General features: G+C 41.5%; 1 protein-coding gene across 1 annotated transcript in view; it reads left to right on the top strand.

Moving 5' to 3' along the window:
* The first annotated feature begins 345 nt into the window (after window positions 1–345).
* Window positions 346–11,207, top strand: part of DIPK1B (divergent protein kinase domain 1B) — a 186,426-nt gene continuing 175,564 nt past the window's right edge. Inside the window, exon 1 of the mRNA XM_077284790.1 lies at window positions 346–1,091. The gene's annotated coding sequence lies outside the window, so the exon portion shown is untranslated. The remainder of the gene's footprint in view (window positions 1,092–11,207) is intronic.

The raw sequence follows: 11,207 nt of genomic DNA, 5'->3' as shown, positions 1-11,207 counted from the left end.
AAAATATTTTTAAATGTGAACCCACCATGTAAACATATATTTACCACATTTTATTTTAAAAAATCACCTCCCCAAAAAAACCTTTAAGTGTAACCTTTATTAAAAAAAAGTGCCCTCAACCAACTCTGTATTGCATTTGTAACCATTGGTACATACACCAGTTTTAAATTTACCTTTATGAAATGATACTACGGACATTTTTTTAACAAAAATTTAATTATTTTCTTTTTTTTCACTCTTTTTTTAAAATCACAATTAGGAGCTGACATGCTCTTTATTTTAAATACAAGTACATCAACTGCAAATGGTTTTAACAGTAATTAAAATAAAATCAACACTTTTAAATAGAAAAAAAAAAAACACTCACACATTCAAACCACAAGCTGCAGACCGCTAGACTTTTTAAAAAAATACATCAGATTTAAAAAAAAAAAAAAAAAAAAAAAACACATTTAAACCACATGCTGCACAGACCACTATACAGTCAATACATCAGAAAAAGGCAATTAACCAATTAAAGCATGGACAAATGCACATGCAATCAACAAGACGCACACAAACATGCATGGTATGTGTCCACATTCCGGATCGCATCAGAATTTGGTCAGGATTTTCCATCAGTATTTGTAAGCCAAAACCAGGAGTGTAACAATTAGGGAAAGTATAATAGGAAAACAGGCACACTTTTGCTTTTATCACCCACTCCTGGTTTTGGCGTACAAATACTGATGGAAAATCCTGACCAAATCCTGATGCAATCCTGAACATGGACACATACCCTCCCACATGAACAGGCATAAGATTGGCAAAGGCATAATAAGGTGCAGGCACATGATACAAAAGCACACAACCGTCCAAAAATACACACATACACATGCACGCACATAGCTTTATGCAAATACACATATGTACAACAAAGGCAGAAAGGTGAACCCAATCAGAAGACGCATACACACACACACATTACACACACACATACAAAAGGCTGACAATCCTTTGGCTGAAGCTGCAGGTCTTCACAGTGGCTGGCATCATGGTGGATCTGGACTCTAGCATGGCACTGGCTCGTGCAGGACGACGGCAGGCCTCAGGTTCTCTTCAGGTTTTAAGCTCTTGCTGTAGTCAGTAGTACCTCATACACACAGAAATGCACAGGCACACAGATGCACACAAAAATTGCAATACTCACACTGGCTCTATGGTGGCTGGAGTCTTGTGGCAGGCTGCCTGGAGTCTTGTGGCAGGATGGCTGGAGTCTTGTGGCAGGATGGCTGGAGTCTTGTGGCAGGATGGCTGGAGTCTTGTGGCAGGATGGCTGGAGTCTTGTGGCAGGATGGCTGGAGTCTTGTGGCAGGCTGGCTGCAGTCTTGTGACAGGCTGGCTTCTTGTGGCAGGCTGGCTGGACTCTTGTGGCAGGCTGGCTGGGGTCTTGTGGCTGGCTGGGGTCTTGTGGCTGGCTGGGGTCCTGTTGCTGGCTGGGGTCTTGCTGGCAGTCTCTTCTCCTCTCTGTCTTCTTGCTGGCATATGTGGGGTTGAAGGCCCAGGCCAGGTTTATATAGATTTGGGGGTGTCTGGCCAATTGGCAACAAAATTCTGCTTCTGAGCATGCTCAGTGTAAAAAAACGTATTGCAGCGCTGCATTGCGTCGTACGACGTGTCCCGACGCATCCGTCGCTCATAGGCTTCCATTGTAGCCAACGACGTATGCCGCAGGATGCGTCGCGACACGTTTTTTAGGCGGAGACAAAAAACGTTACAATCAACGTTTTTTTGAGACGACGTGTCGCCAAATTTCGACGCATCCGTCGTAAAACGTACACGACGTATGTCAATCCGTCGCAATACGTCGCCAATACAAGTCTATGGGGAAAAAAACGCATCCAGCAAAAACTTTTGCTGGATGCGTTTTTTCGAAAAAAAGACGTTTTGAGACGTAATGCAGTTAACGCTAGTGTGAAAGTAGCCTAAGTGTGTCCCCGGCCTAACCCTGTCCCAAACATGACCTGACTGGCAGCTTCCTGTATACATCGTGCATTTCAGCAAGCCGCCAATAAGTGGTGGGGGCAGGGTTACACACATTAGCTGTACTTCCTGGCACGTAACACCTAGTTCGGCAGTAATGATCTTCCTCTGATAAAACATGGATTGTATTGAAACTGCAGCACACAACGTAGCACGTGATACATCACTGGAATCAGGCTCTCTGCCCCTACATCATGCTGCTCTTGGATTACATAGCAATAAAAGGGCTGACAGGCACCATTAAAAATGGATTTGTGTATGGGTCAATGAAACTATGGATCCTTGTGATATCTGAGAAAAAAAAATCACACCTCACAATGGGGCAGCGGATGCGTGGAAAAACAGCATCCGCTGCCCCCGTTGTGCGGCGCTTGCACAGTATGCGTCGGTACGTCGGGCCGACGCTAGTGTGAAAGTAGCCTTAGTCTGAAAAATTTTATTTAAGTTTATTTCACACTTTAAAGTCATATTGCATTTTTTGGGCAGGGGGGTGGGGGTAGATTGTTACATACCTAATTACAACGAAAATGGTTTTGTGAAAGTGCCACTTTTCTGGCTGTAATATTGCAGCAAAGACAACTCTACGACTTGACTGCAAAAGAGCCTTACGCCATTCATAAAGCAATCGCCTATTATACTTTAACATCTGACTGTAAGGGTATGTTTCCACGGTCAGTAAACGCTGCGGATTGGACCTGCAGCGTCCAGATGTTACAGCATAGTGGATAGGATTTTATGAAATCCCATCTACACTATGCGTGCAGGGATGCCTCCGGCTTCCCTGTGTATACGCACATGCAGCGCGTCTTTCCAGACCGCATGTCAATCTATCTTGCGGAGACGCTCAGTCTCCGCAAAATAAATATCACAGTCCAATGTATACGATGCGGTGATTCCGCATGGTTCAATGAACACATGCGGAATTCTTGGCAAGTACAAAAGCCGGCAGCGCTTTGGACAGAGCGGACATGTGCTGCATCCAAAGCGCTGCCAATACTGACTGTGGAAACATAGCCTAAGGCTACTTTCACACTAGCGTTTTTTTGCATACGTCGCAATGCGTCGTTTTGGCAAAAAACCGCATCCTGCAAAGTCGTCTGCAGGATGAGTTTTTTTCCCCATAGACTAACAATAGCGACGCATTGCGACGTATTGACACACGTCGCAACCGTCGTGCGACGGTTGCGTCATGTTGTGGTGGACCGCCGGCAGCAAAAAACGTTACATGTAACTTTTTTTGTGCCGACGGTCCGCCATTTCCGACCACGCATGCGCGGCCGGAACTCCGCCCCCGCCTCTCCGCACCTCACAATGGGGCAGCAGATGCGTGGAAAAACAGCATCCGCTGCCCCCGTTGTGCGGCGCTTGCACAGTATGCGTCGGTACGTCGGGCCGACGCAGCACGACGGCCCCGTACAGACGCTAGTGTGAAAGTAGCCTTAGTCGCAGCTTCACCTGGCAATCAATCTATTGCACTGCTGCAATGGATCCAATGAGAAGTTCTGGACTAATTGGATGACATCTCATGTAACATTCATTCTATAGCCCACCCAGTGTCATGCACGATTACATCCCAGTGACTGGAATTTTAATATCACCTTTTTATTAGATGAATTAATCACTCGGAGATGATAACCGCTCTGTGGACATTTGTACAATCAATAGTAATCACTTAATTACTTGGCGTATTGCTACAGCGGAAGATCCGCTCGCTCCTAATTAGATTCTCTGAACAATCCCTGTTTAAACGTATGAACTCTTTGGTCGTCTGCCTAATTATACCCATCCATATGTAAATCTATCAAGATTATATCCACTGGGGATTCAGGGAAAACGTTCCTATTAGAGAGACCACTTCCCATACACTAAAAAAAAAATGGAGATGAAGACAATGTAGAAGTTTTCATCTGGAACTACAGATGAGGAAGGAAAGAGTTATAAAAGTGTAAAATATTATTGGAACGCAAAATAGATAAAACAAATCCACTGGTGCTAGACACAACAGAACCTCACCCAGCTGCCTGGCTTGGTGGACAACTTCCATCTGTTGTCTAAAATGTAAAATAAAAATGTCCAAACAGCGTTATGGGTCAGGAGAGATGTACACATATAAAATCCATTTAGAGCTGATCCTATGGACAGATACAAATAGTGGCGTGCGCTGGAGGGATCATTTCACTGGTAGTATACCGCTAACGGACCGTGGTGCGTGACGTCACTGCTAGCAGCTTGACCTAAAGTTGGAATCGAGTGATGTCACTCACCACAGTCCGTTAGTGGTATGATACTGCTGAAGTGGACCGGCCAGGGTCGTGCTGTTACCTCTGGATCACCACCAAGCCATTGCACACTGCATAGACTGAGACAAGGAAATTTTGTTAACACTTGAGGAATGAAAAATTCTATCTATACCATCCCATATATATATATATGTCAAAGGATTATAAACCAGTGATCTCCAGTGCAAACAAACAAGTGTTGAGTGGGAACCACTCATATAACTAGCAAGAGCCAACCACCAGAGACTAGGATCAATTACCAAAGGAATAGTGACACGGATATAGTTTATTAAAATTACTTTATTTGAGCTGGTAATAACATATTTCATGTGCACATGTTGGGAAAAATATAAAAACAATATAAGGTGACATAAATACACAATTAATCACCAATATATAAAAGCCTAGATAGGCAAATGGTGCACCACATCAGGAAGGGTTAATCTCAGGGCTCCCTATAGGACTATAATAGTGTCTCACAAGTGAAAAAAGTTTATAAAACCATAATGTGAGAATTAAAAATATGAAAACCCTACAAGGCAATGTGTGGGTTTAAAAGCAAGTGCACCAGTGCTGAGTGCAATGTGCAAAAAGCAAAAATGGAGCAAAAGTGCTGAGTGCAAGAAATAGTCCAAAAATATATATGGGAGTACCTGTACCTTTATGTAGCGTCACCAACCTCCAAACAATGCGCACCCCAACGCACGTTTCGGATTTAGAATCCTTCGTCAGGGGGTGGCAATTCATGGATATCAGGGCATTTATATATTCTAACACAATCCGACGTCAGACGCTGAAGTTATGGCGGCGCAGGCGCCATCAAGCAGACCCAGGAGTCCCCGCCCACTGCATCACGTGGTCGGACGCACAGGAACTAAGTCACTGGCGTTGCCAAGGCCACAGAGATACAGAGAGCAGGGACGGCGAATCGCCGAGTGCGCGTGCGCACAACTCCAGCACACCGATGTGGGTAAATGGCAAAGACAGATCAATGGGCATGTCAATTTTGGTATAATCAAAAAAATGGAAAACAAGAAAAAAGAGAAAAAGACTAATAATAATTTGATAGGTGACCTAAGAGGTCCGAGACAATATGGCATAACTATTGAGTACATGCTACTCATATTGAAAGAACCATCTAATGGTATTGAAATGACTTAAGGGAACAGTGGAAAGGGAAAGGGAGAAAGGAAGGGAGTAATTAACCTTCAATAATACGTAGCACTCTGGATATCCATAGATCCAAAGCAAAAGAAGCAAAAAATATATATGCAATTGTGCAAGAACAGTGTGCACCAGGAAGTGCTGGATGAACACAAATGAAAATGAATAAAATTCATTGGTATGTATAAATCTAACACACCAATGCAGGCCAAAAGAAGGAAAAAGGAAAGAAAAATGTGCTCCATGATGTGCAATTATGTACAAAAAATTGTACACCAGAAAGTGCTGGATCAACAGGGATCCAAATAAAAAATCACATAAATCAATGTATATCACCCACATACATACAACCAATTAATGTGTCCATAAACCCAATAAGTGCTGGAGAGTGGCATACCAGCACTATTCCAAAATCTCTAAATAAAAATAATAATGATAATAATAATAATAATAATAAAAATAAAAAATAAAAAATAATAAATAATAATTCATTGATATATATATGAAACTCTAATATCATATGTCTATATAATAGGTAGGAACACTATGTGAGACTGACAGATGAACACTGCCTTGTGCATCAAACCAAATAAAAAGAATATTAATAGAATATATTCATAAATTATGAAGTAGAGTAAAGTGCTCATTGGCAGCGTGTGACAAAAGGGAGGGAGTGGGAGAGGGGAAGGGGGAGGGGGGGGAAAAGGGGGGGGGGGTTGGAAAGAGGAGGGGAAGGAAAGAAAAGGAAGAAGAAAAGGGTGAGGGGGAAGAGGGGGGAAGAGGGGGGAAGAAGGGGAAGGGTTGAAAAGAGGAGGGGAAGAAAAGAAAAAGAAGAAGAAAAGGGGGGGGGCAAAGGAAAGGGGGGGGGGGAAGGAGAAAGAAGGGGAAGGGGAGGGGGGAAAGAAGAGAGGGAAAGAACTTTATTCCACCTTGTTCTTTCCTTATTATGTCAACCAATAACCTTATAATAACTCATATATCAAAAATCATAGATCACCAATCTCAATTTCATCAATGGAAGAACAAAAATAATAAAATGACATAATATAATGCCACTTTCTATATTCATTCTCATTTTCACTTTCCAGATCTAGAGGACAATCCAATTTTTTCATCAGTGTATGAAGAAAGCTTCTCAGCAATCCGGTAATGGATGAATTTCGCCACAGATGGACCAGCCATACACCAATGACAGCTTCAAACTTCAAAAAAAAGGTAAGTAACATCTAAAGTCTGGAAAATACAAATAAACATCAATTAAAACTAACTGTGTATATATGTATACACTCCATATGTGTATAAACACATATGTACATATATAACACACATGCCTGTATACTCATATATATACACATATATTCTCATGTGTATACCTACATATAAATAGAGATATTAAAAATATAAAAAACCACATATACGGAATAAAATATAAAAGTACTATAAAAAATTAAAATGCCATGATTAAAATATTACGGTTTACAGGAAAGGGGCAAAGCTTAAATTTTCATTTAGACCAAGTGGAGATACCGTATCCAAGGTCCATATCCACCTGGCCTCCATTTTAGCCAAAGGTATACTTACCTTTCCTCCTCTCTCATTCTGTTTAATCATATCAATGCCTATCACTTTCAAAAGTGAGGCATCACAGTTGTGGTGGATTTTAAAATGCCTGGGAATAGTTTTTAATAATGAAACATCCTCAACTTCTTTTGCTGCCAGGATACCCAGAACGTGTTCTCTGGTCCGAATCTTTAATTGTCGAGTTGTAAGTCCCACGTAAATAAGAGAGCAGGGGCACATCGCATAGTATATTACGGCCTTAGAGGTACAGTTTATAGTATGTTTAATTTTATAACTGACCGTACCCTTTGAATTCCAAAATTCTTGGGCTCTCTGAATGTTGGGACAGGCTATACATTTCCCACATGATTTACATCCTGTTTGTATCCTGGGACAAGATGGAAAAAGGGGAAGGGTTGTCTTGTACGTGTAGTGACTTTGCACAAGAAAATCCCTTAGATTTCTGGACCTCCTATAAGTAATGTTGGGTATCTCCCCAACATATTTACACAAAATGGGATCCGACTGTAAGATTGACCATGATTTGGCCATACAAGACCGCATCAGATCTGCTTGGCCATGATATTGGGTAATGTACCTAACTGGTTGATTAGAGACCGAAATTTTACTTGAATATAGAGCTTGATGTCTTGTTGTATGTCTGGCCCGATTATATGCTTTTTTGATGGAACGTTTACTGTACCCCCTTTCTAAAAACCTCATTTTTAGATCCTCAGCTTGCATTTCAAAATCTATCTCATCAGAACATATCCTCCTTAGGCGCAGAAATTGTCCTGTTGGTATCGACCGTATCATAGTCGGAGGATGTGCTGAGGCTGCGTGAAGTAACGAGTTTACCGAGGTGGTTTTTCTATAGAGGTCAGTGTGTAAACAACCATCGTCACCCCTCTGGATACTAACATCCAAAAATTCCATCACTTTATAATCAGATTTGTAGGTTAAATGTATGTTATAGTTGTTCTGATTTAACCCTGTCATGAACTCTTTCAGGGTATCCGCTGATCCCTGCCAGATCAGAAAAATATCGTCGATGTAGCGTGTCCACATGAGGACACGCTCCATCGACTGTAACTGATCTGACATAAAGAGGTCCCTCTCCCACAGCCCCAGGAATAGATTTGCATAAGCCGGTGCAAAAGAAGCACCCATTGCAGTACCCTGGAGCTGTAGGTAGAGGGACCCCTTAAATAGAAAAAATTTACTCATCAAGGGGGACATGGACGAAGTTTGTGCATAGTATTGAACAGCTTTTATCCCATCAGTATGGCGTATATTAGTATACAAGGATTCTACGTCACATGACACCAGCAATGTGTCGTTTTCAATACATAACCCATCTACTTTTTTCAAAAATTCTGTTGTGTCCTTTATGAATGATGGCAATTCTTCTACCAATGGCTGCAGTTTAGCATCTACAAACTTATTTACATTTTCAAGATAATTCCCACAGCCGGAAATGATCGGCCTACCTGGGGGAATCGTTTGGTTCTTATGTACCTTTGGTAGCAAATATAAAGTTGGCACCATAGGTTCCAAGACTTGAAGAGCTGCAGATAGTTCCTTGGTGATCACCTCATTATCACATGCCATTTTGAGAATAGATGTAAGTTCTGATTTGAATTTGTCCAATGGATTAAATGTTAGTTTCTTGTAACATCTCACATCTCTCAGCTGTCTAAAGGCCTCACCCTCATATAACGCCTTCGGCCAAATAACTATATTACCACCCTTGTCAGCTGATTTAATTACTACATCATCCATTTCCTGCAATCTTTTCAGAGCTAATCTCTCTTCCCTATTCAAGTTATCACTGTTAGGGTATAGAGGTATCTTTTCAAATTCTCTGCTTACCGTTTTAACAAAAACGTCAATTGCAGGGTAGGCTGACAAGGGTGGAAATTTCTTAGATTTTGGTTTAATTGACTCAGGGATCTTACCTTCCTCTGTTTCATTATGTTCTTGTGCCAGTTCATGTAGGATGGTTAGTGCCTCCTGCTCCGCCTCTGTTGGGAACATTTGTAACAGATTTTCATTATGGAAGTATTTTTTAAAAACCAACTTTCTCGCGAATAAATGCAAATCTTTGACTGCAGTAAAACAGTCAAACTGCGCTGTTGGACAAAACATTAAACCTCGACCCAAGATGTCAATCTCAATAGATGATAATTTATGTGAACTAAGATTGATTACCTTTAAATTATTTCTTGATTTCTCCGGAGAGTACCCATAAGGTCTCTTTGCAGCTGTATAACGTGGTTCTCTCTTCCGTTTCGGTGTAGAGACAATTGAGGTTATAGACAGGGCGGAGGAGGAGGCACCAGACACATCACTCATTTGTGGATTAATTGAGGTTGATGGAGTTCTATCCCTTCCATTATCTTTTGGTTGATACCTCCGCCATTTATATATCTTCCCATTCAGGAAGTCTTTCTGATCCCTCGAGAGCTTATTTGATTGTTTCACCTGAATGTCTTTAACCCATTGGTCAATATGTTTATCCATTTGTATATTGATAGACTGAAACTGTTCCACCGTACAATTTGCCTTAGCTTTGATAAGTGTCTCCTCAAGGAGTGTATCAATTTTGGTCAATACTCCTACGTTGTATCTAACCAATAACTCCATTAATTTTTTCGATGTTTCATTACATATTTCTTCCCAGTTTTTTATAAATTCATCATCCTCCACAGGAAAGGAGGGAGTAACTTGAATCCGTAGCCCTCTAGGTATTAACTGTCTTTGTATATAATTTTCCAGGAAGGCCCGATTCCACCACGAACGGGTTCTCTTATGGGTTAGAGTCTTAATATTATTAAATATATCATTAAACTGTAAACCGTTATCTGTATTCAATATGGTATCACCATTGCAGAATACCGCATTGATTTGTCCCTGCCATGAAATCTCTCTGGCCTTGAAGTCCATGCTCCGGTTTATGGAAGAAAGCCTGTGCAAAACACAGTGTATATTGAGACAAGGAAATTTTGTTAACACTTGAGGAATGAAAAATTCTATCTATACCATCCCATATATATATATATGTCAAAGGATTATAAACCAGTGATCTCCAGTGCAAACAAACAAGTGTTGAGTGGGAACCACTCATATAACTAGCAAGAGCCAACCACCAGAGACTAGGATCAATTACCAAAGGAATAGTGACACGGATATAGTTTATTAAAATTACTTTATTTGAGCTGGTAATAACATATTTCATGTGCACATGTTGGGAAAAATATAAAAACAATATAAGGTGACATAAATACACAATTAATCACCAATATATAAAAGCCTAGATAGGCAAATGGTGCAACACATCAGGAAGGGTTAATCTCAGGGCTCCCTATAGGACTATAATAGTGTCTCACAAGTGAAAAAAGTTTATAAAACCATAATGTGAGAATTAAAAATATGAAAACCCTACAAGGCAATGTGTGGGTTTAAAAGCAAGTGCACCAGTGCTGAGTGCAATGTGCAAAAAGCAAAAATGGAGCAAAAGTGCTGAGTGCAAGAAATAGTCCAAAAATATATATGGGAGTACCTGTACCTTTATGTAGCGTCACCATCCTCCAAACAATGCGCACCCCAACGCACGTTTCGGATTTAGAATCCTTCGTCAGGGGGTGGCAATTCATGGATATCAGGGCATTTATATATTCTAACACAATCCGACGTCAGACGCTGAAGTTATGGCGGCGCAGGCGCCATCAAGCAGACCCAGGAGTCCCCGCCCACTGCATCACGTGGTCGGACGCACAGGAACTAAGTCACTGGCGTTGCCAAGGCCACAGAGATACAGAGAGCAGGGACGGCGAATCGCCGAGTGCGCGTGCGCACAACTCCAGCACACCGATGTGGGTAAATGGCAAAGACAGATCAATGGGCATGTCAATTTTGGTATAATCAAAAAAATGGAAAACAAGAAAAAAGAGAAAAAGACTAATAATGAGTATCGAACATCTACACCAGTACCATCTGGACTCCCTGTAGTCCAGCGATACTCGGATACAGGATCAGTGTACCACGGCACCATTCCTCATCTCCTTTGAGGATTAAGAGTGTGGACAACGAACGCCACGCACCTCCAGACAACAGCAGGTACCAGCTCTCTTCTCCTGCACACGGCTGAGGCTGCCCTACTTCTTCTGACTTGCCACACAC

Source organism: Ranitomeya variabilis, chromosome 2 (genome assembly GCF_051348905.1).
Source record: "Ranitomeya variabilis isolate aRanVar5 chromosome 2, aRanVar5.hap1, whole genome shotgun sequence".
NCBI lineage: Eukaryota > Metazoa > Chordata > Amphibia > Anura > Dendrobatidae > Ranitomeya > Ranitomeya variabilis.
Note: the sequence above shows the minus strand (reverse complement) of the source record. Positions and strands in the feature narration are given on the sequence as shown.